We start from the raw sequence: 15,145 nt of genomic DNA on the forward strand, positions 1-15,145 counted from the left end.
AACTTCTTTTATGTTCTCTTGTATAGTATTCAATATATGTCTGTGTGTAACCAGCTTCTGCAAACAAAAGAACATTGTGCACTAACATTCTGGGCAGACGTTCAGAACTTTTGGAAGCATACAGTGTTTTAGGATTTCCCAAGAGTTTTGCTGTGGTGCAAATGAGGAGGATGGTGAAATACACAGGGTAGTCATCCAACACTAAGAACAAACTATAGAGTTTGTTAAGAGAAATTGAATTGCCTGAGGCTAAAGGGGAAGTTCCAAATCTCTTGTTTTCTCCATAAATGTGATGAGAAGAGCCAAGTTACATAACATTAACAATTTAGTCACTGGATGCCTCCTACAGAATGGGAATCCAGCCTTGGTGATAGGAGGGATATAGCCATTTTTAAATTGTCTTAATGCTTTTTCCAATCAGTGGGGCTGCAGCTTTTTGGTGAACAGATACAATGAGTACAAAAGATCACACATTTAATCACACACGTAATATCGCATCTCTGAAATCCTGGAGAGCTGACAGCTTGATTTATTATAGGACAGTTACTCATATTTATTATGTCTGCATCATCCCATCAAAGTGGCTGCCCAAAGAAGTCTGAATGTCAACTCGATGGTGGGTGTAAAAAGTGGAAATGAATGTAGTGGTACCTAAATTCACTAGTTAACTTGGTTGGAGCCAGTGGCAGGGGAAGCAGAGAGATTGAAGTTCAAGTCCAGTCTCAGACATGGAAGCTTCTGGTGCCTCCAGACCAGCCACTCTCAGCCCAATTGCTTCTCAAGTTGGGCAAAAATAAGAGGAAGGACTGCTCTTTACTGTTTTCAGGTCTTAAATGAGAGGTAGGGTATAAATCCAATAAATAGTAATAAATTAAAGTCTGGCCTGGTTTATATAATATGTTAAAGTCAAACTATGCAACTACATTATGGTTTAGTATGACAAAGGAACACAACTTTTGTGAAAAAGTACCACCACATTGGTTTCTTCCTGGTTTGTGAGGTGTGTTAGAGGGAGGTTCCTCAAGCCCCCTCGTCTCTTGCATTTTTTATTTCTTAATCCATCTTTGATATTTAGTGTCAAGTGGTGGTTTACCCTTCCATTCATTAAATGTAGCTTTCCATCCTTCTATTGGCTGTGGAATTTTTTTGTGCGGTATCTATCCTGAAAAATTACAGTGGCCGTTGTTTCTCAGATGAACAGCAGAGGGCATACACTAGTCCAGAATTCCTCTCATGGTATCTTGGCCTGTTTTGTCCCCAGGCTTAAGAACTCAACATTCTCTGTAGTCACATCAGAAGTTATAATTGAAAAGGACATTGTCATCCTCTTCAAAGAGCTTACTGTCACTTTTAGGCCAATTCGAGAATATGACTGTGGGAATTAAATGTCTACATTTAGATTGTAAAACCCATAGTATAAAAAAAGACTACCTGAACTGCTGCTTCTACTTAAGGATTATGATATTTGTTGAATTCTGTATGGGCACAACCATTCTTTTTTTGGTGAACTACTGTTACAGCTGAGTACGCCAAAGATCCATATTTTTTAAAAATCTTAAACTCAAGAGGAGAAAGCGTTTAGAGCTTCAAGATCACAATTCACTGTATAACACTTCCATATACATATATGCAGCTAAAAGTTTATTTTGACATGAAGGAAGTTGGTCTCTCTCTAATACATACCTGCCTCCTGCAATAGTTGAAACAGTGTATTTCAGCTGGACAGAATCCTTAACAGGTTCTGAAATAGGCTGGAATCATTGTCACATGTGATTAACTCAGTAGGATAAAATGGTAAAGATTAAAAGAAGCATTCTTTTTAATTTCCCCCACTTCCTCTTTCTCTAAATACATGCAAGATCAAAAAGAGAGAGTTCTGATTTAAAAAATCTTGGGTTATATATATTGATGTTCACATTTTTTACTTCTAAACAGAGTTATTGTATCATTATATAAATCAAACGTTTTTCTGGTTAACAATGGTAAGTCTGAGGCATATGAATAAATGTGAGAAATGAATTACTAATGAGTTCTGTAAGATTTCATAATGGCATTTTCACTGCCAATTTTCTCTAGTAACTTTTAATTACAAAAAATAATCCTAGGTTTTGATTGGTTCAGAGGAATGGTTCTAGGAGTAATCTCTTTTCATATACAAGAAAGTATTTAAATTCAAAATGACACTTATACTGAATTTACTAATTTTAGCATTATCTTTGAAATTTTAGCAATATCTTTGAGAAGATATACCAAACAGGTTTGGTGTCTGAATTTTTACATTGCTCTAAACCATAATGAAGTTTGTTTGGTTTAGCTTAGAATGTTCAGTGCAATCAGGAAATTGTGATCTTTTGGGGGGGAAAATGTTTTATGTGCGTTCTAAAGACTCATCTCTGTTCCTAGTCCTGTAGTGATTAAGGCAGCAGGCTAGAAACCAGGAGACTGAATTCTAGCCATGCTTTAGGCCAAAAGCCAGCAGGATCACCTTGAGCAAGTCACTCACTCTCAGCCCTAGGAAGGATACAATGGCAATCCACTTTTGAAAAACCTTGCCAATAAAATTGCGGGGAGTAGTATAGGCAATCCTCGGGAGTCAAAAACTGACTTGAAGGCACCAAAGAAAACCCCCCAAAACAAAAGGTGCCTCTTTAAACATCCTTTTTCATAATAGTGCATTTGTCCATGAAGAATGAATAATAGAAAAAAAATGAGAGAAATTAAAGAAATTTCTTGATTTGGAGGAAGCATATGATAAACTGCATAGGTCTGAATTTTGGAATATTCTGCATGAAGATGAAATGGAAAGATGTCTTTTGAATGCAGCATGAGCAGTATATGATAGAAATAAAGTATGTGGAAGAATGAATGAAATGTTTGTGGAATGTTTCCACATAGAATAGGAAGTAAGACATATTCAATGTTCCTTTGTGTGAGAATGCATTTCCAACTAATAAAAGATCTAATAAAGTGTGTAAATATAGTACAAGGCAGCCATAGGTGTCTTTCTATTATTATCCCCTTCCCACTTCCAGTGCAGGATGAAGAGATAGGAGGGGATGGAGGAGGAGATTCAACACAATCAGACTTGCAAGAACTGTTATTATAGCCCACGGGTGTCAAACTCACCACTACATGTGATTTGTTGCGACGTATCATGACTTTTTTTGCATTGCTGGAACTGGGGTGGGCGCAGTCTCTGTATGAGACAACCGGCTCGCAGGCCGGCAGTTTGGCACCCCTGTTATAGCCAATCTCAATAAAAGTAGTTTTAACCTTCCTGCTGAGCTGATTCCATGGTCTGGAACTGACAGTGACATAACTATAAAGTTATGCTTGAAAGAAGATGTACTGGTTGCAATTCTTGTGGTGTCACCTTAGCTTGTTTTGTAATAAATCTAATCAGGCCTCCAGTTTGATTTGTTACTACAGGGTTTTGACACCTTGGTTGTTTATCAATTTTATGGATAAACATATAAGGATTGCCTGTGAGGTTGGAGATATGTTGATGTATTCTTAATGCAGATAATGCCCTGCTATGGATGAGAACATGGATGATTTGCAGAAAATGTTGGATTCATTGTACAATGAAACAAGGAATATGGAACTGAAAATTAAAGTCTTAAAGACCAAGATAATTGTGCTTAACAAGAAAAATGGAATGTACAATTGCAAGTTACACATATATAAATGACAAAAAGCTAGAACAAATTAATGAAGTTGTGTAATTTGGTAAACCAATTACTATAAATGGAGAAATTGAGACATTCTAAGATATGAAAATAATGGCGGTGGGTGCAGTAGTGGCTGCAAGGAATGAATATTGAAAGGAGCAAAAATATGTAAAATGCTTTGCCCACTTTATTACATGAAAGTGAGAGTTGGGTATGTTAGGAGAAACATAAAAGTAAGTTGAATGCAAAGAGAATGGAATAAAACAAGAAACAGGGTCAAAAATACATGTTTAGTTAATTAATAAGGACTGAAAGTGAATGACAGAGGTATGAAAGAAGTACTCAGTTTGTTCATAGAGAGGGAATCTGTGAAGATTGAATTGCAAAACAAATATATGAGGTAAATTGCTCCAAACTATGATTGTCTGCATTGAGATATGGGGAAATGTGGGTATCATGTGTATGAAGACTTCATAACAAAATTTTATCTTACACTATATGTCATTTAAGTTATGGTGCACCTAATACAAGTTACATAATTATATTTGCATAACAGTCATGACACTCTAGGTCAGTGATGGCGAACCTTTTAGAGACCGAGTGCCCCAAAACCGCCTCATCCCTGCTCCACCCCTGCCTCTGCCCCACCCTCAGGGCCACCCACTGCCTCCACGGCCCACCGCAGCAGATCGCCCAGGCAGCCCAGCAGCGCCATGGTGGCCACGCTCTCTGCCTGCGCCCTGCAGCATCATCTGCATGCGACAGGGCGCAGGGACGGAGTCTTGTCCTGTCTGCCCGGCTGCCATGTGCTTGGCCGCACTGCTCCGGGGGGCTGCTGGTGAGGAGGAGGCCATGGGGAGGCAGGGCTGGGGCAATGACACGCGTGCCCACAGAGAAGGCTCTGAGTGCTGCCTCTGGCATGCGTGCCATAGGTTTGCCACCACTGCTCTTGATGGTCAGGAAGAAGAGTGAGAGTAAGAAAGTTATGCTGAATAGAATTGATGAGATCCTGTAAAAGAGACAGGAAAGAGAATTTTATAGAGCAAACATGTTAACCTAATTTTTTTGGGCGGAGCTTAGTCTATTTTTCACTCTACATAAATTTACTCTGAAAGAGAATAGCATGATGGGTCTTTTAAACATGTTAATATTTTTGTATTTAGTATATTTCATATTTTACTGGTTTAAACATATATTACTCACGCTGCTTTGAGATAATAGAGACAATAGAAAAAAGAATTAGATAAGGTTTACCAGATTGTGTGAACCTAGCCAGCGAGAAGACAGAGGAGCAGAGCTATGTGTTCATGTCACACTAATCTGTATATCTGAATCTCTGTATAGCGTCTGGAAGGTCTGCAAAAGGCATTCACACAATGAAATTATTCACACTTAGGTATTCCACCAATGAATAAATAATCTGTTTTCAAACCTTCCAAATAACAGAATAACTTAATTTTGAAAGCAACTTCTGAAATGAACTGCAGCTTATCATTTTATGTGGCACTGAAATATCTACATCTTTGAAAGTCCAAAACTGAGTGTGGATCTGTGGAGACTAAGATATAAGTGCCAAAAAGTATAAACAAGGTAGATGGAACAGTAGCAAAAATATTGGATGCTATTGTGGGAATCATACATTCTGTACTGTAGGTATCAAAGCTGAATCAACACAATCTGAGACTGAAACCTGAGATATTGGCCTCTCTGTGCAGCTTTCTTATTTCTCAGTTTATTCCAATAAGATAAGATGGGTATCTTTTTCTCCCTAAATGCCACAGGTAATAAACTGAATTATGCATACTGGATGTCCATATGCTACATTTGGACAGGGCTAACATCACTCCTCATACCCATACAAATTCTCCCCTCTGTCTTATCTGACTTACACACTCATGTGCGAGCACACACACAAACTCACATGAGAGTATATGTGATAAGAGAACTAACTTTTGCTGGATGATATTCTAGTCATTATATTCCTGCTATTTGGTTCTGTTTGATAGACTATGAAGAAGAGTAGTATTCACTGGAATTATGTATAAAGGTAGGATTATTTCTGAATATTAGTTTGCTATTGTGTGATTTTAGTAGTAGAGAGAAAGTCACAGGTTCCTGGACAATAGTATGAATCACAGTGAAGGCAATTCAGGTGCTGGGCAACTGACTCACGTTTAGGACCGGTTGCAGCATCCTGGGGTCATGTGATCATGATTTTTGCCTATTTTTTTCACATTGGGGAAATTGGATTCACTTAATGACATCATTGCATTAATGATTGTGTGATTGATTTAATGACTGCAATGATTTGCATAATAACCACTGTAAAAATTGTTGTAACATTCAGTCTGACTCAACTTATGATCACAATAACTTACAAGAGAAATTGTGGTTGTAAGTTGAGGACTACTTGTAATTTATTGTTAAAGCATTCTGAAGTGGTACAGCTTACAAAGCCTGAAACTGCTGTGAAACCGGAATTATTATCATAGTTTTTATGTAAAATTGTAAGCTTCCATGAGTATTATTTTGATTGCAGTAGGATAGAAATGTGTTTAAATAAAATGAATGTTTTTTAAAAATAATGAAAATAAATAGAATTTTTAAATGTATTTTGAGGGACTAACAATATTAATTGTCACTTATACCTTGTATAAGTCCTTGTCCTTGTATTAAGATATGAGTAGTTGGATATGACTTTACATGCTAGACGTGTGACACAACTAGAAACCATAGGAAGAGTGGTGTGTGACACAGAATGATTCAGGCACTAAAGAAGATAAAAAATGGCAAAGCAATGTATAATAAAAGAGAGAAAAAATCAAAATGTTGAAAGGATGAGGGATGCTTATTGTTTGAGTGGTCTGAATAAAACTGTTGTATTCCTATTGCATTCTATCCCAAAGCGGCTTTCAACAGCATAAAATAGAGAATAGCGGTTTAAAACTTCTTTGAGTAAGGAATAAGTATCATAAATAACAATGGCATCAACCAACAGAGGCAGATCCTCAAATGAAACCTAACATCCTCCAAATATTATCTCCCAGGGCTAAGTACTTCCCCTTTCTGAAATTCAATAAATAGGAAGATGTTCTTGTACATGAGGGCACATTGCTCCGCAGGAGAGGCACCAAACAGCTTGAAAAGATCTCCTCTTGAAAGATTGGCAGATTCACTTTGGAGCAGTTATCTTTTTCCTCTGAGAAGTCAAGGTGCACACATGTGGGAAAGTAGACTCATCAGCAGATTTTATGCTTACCAAAGGAGTTATATGAAGAAGATTTGTAAAATGACTGGACCAAAGTTACCCTGTAAGATGTATGGTGGAGTGGGGACTTGAACTCCCGGGTTCAGTTCCAACAAATTATCCATTACTCTTAAGTATCTCAGAAGGCCAGAAAAGGTCAGATCCTGAAGCTGATGTCAGTAGACATTACTTCAAAGTAATGTTTTGTGTCAGGGTTCTTAAGAATGTAATACATCTACTTAGAATTAAATGCAATGAACTCAATGAGTCTTACGTTGATACATTTTGCACTATTCATTAGGGCTGCACATCTCTTCACATTTGAAAGGAAAAGCATATGTGGAAACACATAGCACAATTTCTTGAAGCAGTTGTGTCTTTTTTGGGATTGTTCAGCTGTTCTCAGCAACTATTCCCAATCCCAAGAAAAAGACCCATTTGGTCTGGAGACTGTATCCCAATCTTGTGGAATTCAACCATGATTCTCCCGATAATGGTTCAACGTTTTAAGGTTGTAGTTTTTAATATAAGATTTAACATATTTTAGTCTTAAAGCCTCCTAAATATATAAAAAACTGCTGCCTTTACTTCAGTACACATAGTCCTCAACTTGTGACTAAAATTGAGTCAGAATTACAGTCAGACTATGCCTGATTTTACAATCTTTTCTGCAGTGGTCATTAAGTGGACACCATGGTTGTTAAACAAATGCCATCATTGTTATTCCATTATACCCAATGTATTTTTTCTCCAGAAACTGGAAGTAAACACCAGTAACTGGCAAAAAAAATATTATTATTATTGTGGTCACATGACCATGGAATGCTACAAGCAACTATAAATGCAAGCCAGTTGCCAAGTGCCAAAAATGACCATATGTGTATGTGTGTGGCCATCAGAACTTTGAAATCAGATCATAAGGGTCTGTTTGTGGGGAATCCGTTGTAACTTTGAACAGTCTTTGAGCAACCAGTAATTAATCAAGAATTACCTGCAGTACGCTTCTGCAGCTACACAGAGAATGTTGCTAGTTTGAATCAGATCTCAGATTGCTTACTTCTTATTTAAATGACTAAAGGCCCAGCTCTTCAAAGACTTGGACATTCGGATCTGCAGGCTGGTCCTTTTTGAGGGGACTATCACTAGAAAACAATATCCGGGAAGTGAAGAAAATGTTTACCTAACAATAACAGAGTTAGAAGGGACCTTGGAGGTCTTCTAGTCCAACTCCCTGCTCAAGCAGGAGAACCTATACCATTTCAGACAAATGGCTGTCCAATCTCTTCTTTAAAACCTCCAGTAAAAATACTTATTTTTTTAAAGTATGAATTTTTGTGTGTCTGAGAGAAATTAGGACAAAGCAGGGCCTACATCTGTGTGCTCAGTGAATAGGCAGTTGCTGTCATTTCAAAAGAATCTCCAAAGTGTTGGGATGGTGGAACACATGCTTGGAAGACATGCACCTACTGAGCCAAAGTATATTTTCCTAAGAACTTATGCTCCTGTCTGTTCAATGAAAATCTGTACAGTGAAATATGATATTAGATCTTCTGTTGTTTTAAAGGTTAAGAACAGCCAAACAGGATGTTTGAGACATCCTTATGTCTCATATTATAGTTTGGTAGTTGTATGCTTTAGGCAGCACCATAATTTTCACAATGCCACCATATCATCAACTTGGTTAAAAAACAGCATTTTAGTGCTCAAAATATGTTAATTGTATTCCTTGACATCTAAAAAAGTCTACATATATTCTCTGATATCACTGATTGGGACAATTTTGAAATGTATTGTTAGTTTGTAGCTTTAGGAAATAGTTCTTTTTATGAGCGTGATGATAAGATATCTTGAATAGCTGACTGGGGTTTTCACTAAACTGCCGGTGAATGCTGTAACCATCTGTTTTTCTGGACGTTTGTCAGGGGGAGTGTGGCAGAAGCAGCTGTCTGAAAAAGGGATGCTTTGGATGATGAAGCAGGCCATTGTTTTGGAGCAATTCTCTTGCATTCAGAGATTCCACTCAAGCGTGCTCTAGAGCAATCAAAATCAAACTATTGTTTGTACCAATCATATTGATCTGAAAAGAAGATGGTGGGATGACCCCATTGTCAATACAAAGACTGGTTCAGAGCAGTTGTATTCTGACCAAGGTACAGCCTTAGCAGGAAACACACAGGGAAGCTAGAGGGCTTATGCTCCCTACTGGGGGAAAAGAAAAGATCATGGCAGACTAAGCTCTTGTTTAAAGCAAAAAATAAAGACACAGGTCTGTTTTGGCATTGCTAGCAATTTGCTTTTGCAAAAATGGTTGACATTACTACTGTGTTGCCACTTATTAATCAATTAAAGCTGATTGGTTTCGCTAAATGAAGCCTAGAATTATTCATAATTGCTAAATTTATTTATACGGATTTTAAATGTCAGCAAAGAGGGAAATTTTATTTTATTTTATTTTATATTTTATTTTATTTTATTTATCATAGAAAGGTGACATTTGTATTGCTCCTTAAAAAGCATGCAGCATTTAAAGATTTCACAATTCACTGAATGAGTGAAGCAAAGCATATTGTGATGTTAACTGTTCTATTAAATATGACTTTTTATATACATAATCTCCTAAAAAGACCACCTTTTATCTTGAAATAAATGTTACAGATTTTAGTTTAGCATTCAGTCGCACTTCATCCATTTTAAAAAGCATTTTAACCTTTTTCAGTTGGTTTTGCCATTTCATTGCACACATATGAATACTGTTTAGTATAAAATTGAATATGTTGAACTAAATTAAGACTGTAGTATCTGGAAGACATCTTTCATTAAGCAATTAACAAGTCTCTCCTAAAATCTACAAAAGCATATGTGTTTATATTTAGCAAGTTTTTATACAATCAGCCAAATTTTCAGTTCAAATTCATATGGCAATAATTAAAAGATTAAACTATGTTGATCAACAATTTTAACTGGAAGCAACGTAATTTTCAAATTAACTTTAAAAAAGATAAAACTTAATTAATGTATAGTCCTAACTCCAAATGAGAGCATATCCTTCAATCATTATACTCAATTACCAGATAGTAAACTGTCTTGTATCCACTAGACTTTCTTCCAATAGGTTTATATTGTTGCTTCTTTTCTATCAGACCTTTTATCTATGTTGAATGAAAATCCCAATGCAAAAGACAAGTAATTATTGAAATATTATTTATATGATACAAGACTCCAGGAAGACCTCCCTCAAAAGCCTTGTATCAGTACTTCTCAAATTTGGCAGCTTTAAGATTTCCAGGAGTTATGGACTTTAACTCCCAGAATTTCCAAATATTGAAGTTTGAATATTGAAACAAATACTGACGTTGCCAAATTTGAGGAACACTGCCTTAAATGCAACCATAACTCCGCGAAGTACCCCAACCTTTAAATGCAACCTTCAGAGATCTTCCCAAATAGACACCAACTTATAGTTTTAAACATACTACAGGAAAAATAAATACCTGAGAAATATTCAAATAACATGCTGATTAAATTTGTTTTAAATCACATTTAGTTTTTGTTTTGACTTCATCTACTTCTTTATCTTGCTTTTGCTTATTTATACAAACACACACACACAGCATGGCATGGCATGGCAGGCTACCCAAAGGCCAAGTCTGGCCCTTAGCATGAAAAATACATCTCCCTGATTATGTGTCAAGCAGGCTGCTATGGCTTGTTAAAACAGACCATGCTTAAAACAGAGCTTTGAAGAGCAAAACACTGTAATCTATTTAGTTTTATTAATGAAATTGTAGCTGGCTGCCTCTAACAGTACACATGGCCCCAGAGCTGCAAGAGATGAGTACAACTAATTCAACAATAACTTATTCAGAAATACTGGGCTCATTTAAGTCAATTTATTTGGAAGTACCCATTAAAAAAGTTTCATACTTGGATAAATCAAATATACAGAATCACTTTCAGATAAGTATGATATCGTCCCTATGTTCCTTAAAAGTCTTATTCATATCTGTCTAGGCTAATCTACACACCAAGGAAAAGTGTGGAATAAACTTTTGATGTGATGGTAAGGCAGGTAAATGGGAAGCAGGTACATAAATGTCTGACGTGTTGAAGGGCATCAGAAAGAAAAGGCAGCATGGCCTGGTTGGCTACAATAAAAAGCTGAAACCTAATCATAATAAATGCAGCAATAAAATTTAAAGTATTCTTGCTGTAATAAAAAAAAGAAGATAGAAAGTAATAAAGAATTAACTTGGAACAAGGCATTTAAAATAATTTTACAAATGCTCCTTGTAATCTACTATGAATGTGTTCTGTCTTTTTATATGAAAAAGCTATGTGGTTTATATTGCAGGAATTGTTATCTTATTCATGATATGCAAACATAATTAATAAAGGAAATAACTCTTATGGTTTTATTTATTTCATGTCTTTACTGACTTGTTGGTGATGATTTCTACATGTATAGCTGTATTTGCTGTTGTCAACTAAATAATAATAAATAAATCAGCATGGAATTTTACATCAAATATTAATTGGCAAAGTAACAGTTTTCTAGGTTTGGTGAATAACTTTTCCCCTTTCTTCCAGCTTTTTAGCCATGTCCACAAATTAATTCAGTCTAGTTATTAATATATTTAACAAACTACAGGGGATGTCACTTCACATATTCTGCCTGGTGTTTTGGGGGGAAGTCAGTCTTGGCTGTTGGCAACTATAGACAAGTTCCTGCAGTTATCAAGATAGCCTTTCAATAACAAAGTTTTCCATTGTCTTCTTCCTAAGGTTGAGGAAGTTTGCCTGCCCACAGTCATCCAGCTGGCTTTTGTGCCTAGGGCAGGTCTAGAACTCAGGTTTCCCCACTGCTTGTCCAGCATCTTAACCACTCAATTAAACTGGTTTTCATTTCCCACCTTAGGAATATCATTATTAAAAGTCCTCCAGAATGATACATATATAGAGAGTCCATCAAAGTGGTTCTAGCTTTGATTCTGTCCAAGAGGACTCCTTAAAAGATTACTCTGTCACATCTTGGTTCCTGGTGAGTAAGATCTTTTCCCCTTCTCTTCTAATCAACGAAGCAGCTATAAGATCACTTGGAGCACTAGATTTAGGTGTTATAAGTCTGAGAAGTCTTCTTAAGTAGGATCAGGCCACACTCTTTGTTTTCCCCCATACTGTTTTTTCATATGAATTGTAAACATCAAGGCTTTGCCAGCATCAGTTAGAGTCAATTTTCTTCTTGAGTCATGATGGGATTTAATGTTTTTTTCTACCAGATGAGAAGTCTCCTCCTGTAAATCTTGTACTGTAGAATGACACTATATTTCTTTGGAGCAGAAAATATAACATTTGACTCCCAAAAGGAAAAAAAAACTGGATTATCAATCCTTGCTGAGTGTGGTGGACAACTGAATTCACAAGGTATGGGTTTAGAAGATACTGTTTCTGGTCCCCAAGACTTCATCTGGCCCTTGACAATGGGACCCGTTCCCTGAGGTTTGCTCTTTTCTGAGACCAGGTTTGCTTATCTGGCAGTTCTGGCCATTTTGTTTCAGAAAATATTCATGCTTAGATTACTTTTTCTGTCCTTTCTTTTCCGTACATAGGAATTAGAAGTGTATGTCTGTCTCTTATAAATAATAACAGTTTCTATGCTGCTTTTAACCTAATTCTTTGATATTATGATTATTTTTATTTGATTTCAGACCATAACAAAGTCACTCTAGCCAGTTCCATGATAGAGTACATTGTGCCCCTGAAATTGAAGCCAATTGAAGCCTCCCAAATTATTTCTCTCATCAAAATAGAAGTCACTTCTACAGTATATTTTTGTCTCAGATTCATCTAGGTCAGCAGTACAGATCACCATCTTAATTTACAGTGTTGGTGTAAGTTTATTTCCCTTGACTGTAACAAAAAGTTTGAATAATAGAGTTGAGGAGGCACCAGGGTTATCAAATCTAACTCTCTGTTCAGTGCAGGTTTCCAAATTAAAGCATCTATGACAGATGGCCATTAGGCCTCTGCTTGAACACATGCACCAAAGGAAATTCCACCACCTTTGAGGGGAATTGATTCTACAGTCCCTGTTTTAGAAAGTTTTCCCCAATATTCCATTGGAATTATATTTCCAGTAAATTTTAGACATCTTAATGCATTTTGCATGTTGGGTCAATAAAGACAAGGTCATGAAGAGTTTAACTATATTCTTTTAGGCACTCTTTCTCCCCTTGTTTCCTCTTCCGTGCATCCTGGCAGCATCTGTTTTCTGCCATCTTTTTCAATGCTGTTTGATCAGAATAGGGAGGGGGGGCAGAGGAGGAGAATAAGAGAAAGATGTGGCTTCACCTTTTCCCCAAAGACTCCTTTCTCTGCCAAATTCATCCCCAGCTGCTTTTCCTCTTGTAAGAGAAAGAAACCCATATGGTTTTTCCGTATGGATGGAAATTTGTATGTTTTAATACTGCTAGGAATGGGATCTTGGCCCACAGAAACTACGTGCCTTGAGATGGGTTTTTAGGCTTCCAGGGTTGGTGTTTTGATCTCCCCTGTTTGCCAACATGCTGGCCGCTGGTCCTTTCTCCTTCACCTTGCTTTTTTTTTTAAACTATTTAGTAGGCAGGCTCTCTGCCAAATTCTGACCATGTTATATGGCATCTGCATGCCTGTTCATGAAGCAGTGAAGTTTGAGGGAGGGCACCTCCACTATCTCAGTTCTGAAAGTTGATTAATTTCTTTTATAGAATGCCAGAAAATATTGACGTTGATCTTTTTTTAATAAGCAACTTAACTAATACGCTTGTATTTAATTTTTGAGATGAAAATTATGTTACAAAAGCTAGAGAAGTTTGGGTGCAAAAGAAGACTGGGTGGCAATTCATCTTACACTCTAAAATGATGTAAATCTTTTAAAATTATATTTATTAAAAAGAGTAGATGAATCAAAATTATTCTAGATTTCTCCTAGATTAGTATCTAGAACATTAGCAGTTTAACTCTTGTATTTAAAAAAAAAATTCCGAATGGAGATCATAATATTATGAATTGGCTACCTTACAAGCTACTCTAATAAATGGTAAGAAGTATGGTAAAATATTAAAAACTTCAAACACATCGAAAACCAAGCTTGCTGGAAGAAATCCAAGTTCTGCAAAGGCAAATTGTGACTTGCGAACGTTTTAGACTTATTTCAGAGTTTTAAGAAAGTTAGGGTATTTTTAAAATTATTATTACACTTATTTTATTAATACAATTTGCAAAGCAAATATGGTAATCCTGCTTAAGTCAATGATTTAGCCGGCAAGTGAACAGACTTTTCAACCTAGTTTTATGAATATCTTGACCTGTCTCAGAAGCCTTGGAAAATGATACTTGCCTCATTCCCTATAGCTAATAAGCAGAAAGAGCAGGACAAAAGCGGATGTCAGAAAAGGAGAAGCTCATCTAAAGCACCCATTATACCACCCAATGCCAGCCTAAAGAAAGGTAAACCTAGAGAGAGATAAAATTCCCCTTCTGTGCTCTTTAGCAACTATAGTGAGTGCCCCAAAGACTCTTTTCTTACAACTGATACACAGCTAAAGGTTGTTAACCAAAATATTGGTCAATATTAAGACGAATAATTTCCTGAACTGAAGAAGAATTGGAATAGTTCTGTTTATTCATATTTATTTATTTATTTACTCCTGTGTTACTCAGATATATTGTATGTAAAGTTTGTGGGAATTATCTTGGGAGATAGGAGGAAGAACTGCTATCTACACAGTTGTCTGATAAACAAAATTTGAGTCAATAAGAAGGATGGGGGGGTCAAGAAAGCATCCCAAAAGGGGCTCTCCCTAGTTTTGGGAAGAGTAAAAGCCAGGAGAAGAGAGGAGAGCTACTTTCAGATGTGCAAGATCAAGTACTGTAACCTTACAATAAAGATAGTGTTAGTACTCATGGTTGGTGCTTCTTCTCTGGTTGACGCAAACCAACCTGTCTTATTGGGGGAGGAGGGCAGACATTGAAAGTAGAAATATATGCTGCCTTAAACTTATGGAGGAAAGGTAGGATAATAATGAAGAATATATTTTTTCTTCTAAACTGTCTTAATCAGTTGCTTATTGTCTCAGAAGGAAACAAAATGTGTTGATTACCAGTGGTGTCATTGTTCATAATGGTTTGCACATTCTCTCTCTCTCTCTCACATACACACACATTCTTCCAAAGCATTTTTTTCAAGCTT

This window comes from Protobothrops mucrosquamatus, unplaced genomic scaffold, assembly GCF_001527695.2.
Source record: "Protobothrops mucrosquamatus isolate PMUCROS unplaced genomic scaffold, P.Mucros_1.0 scaffold608, whole genome shotgun sequence".
Taxonomy (NCBI): Eukaryota; Metazoa; Chordata; class Lepidosauria; order Squamata; family Viperidae; genus Protobothrops; species Protobothrops mucrosquamatus.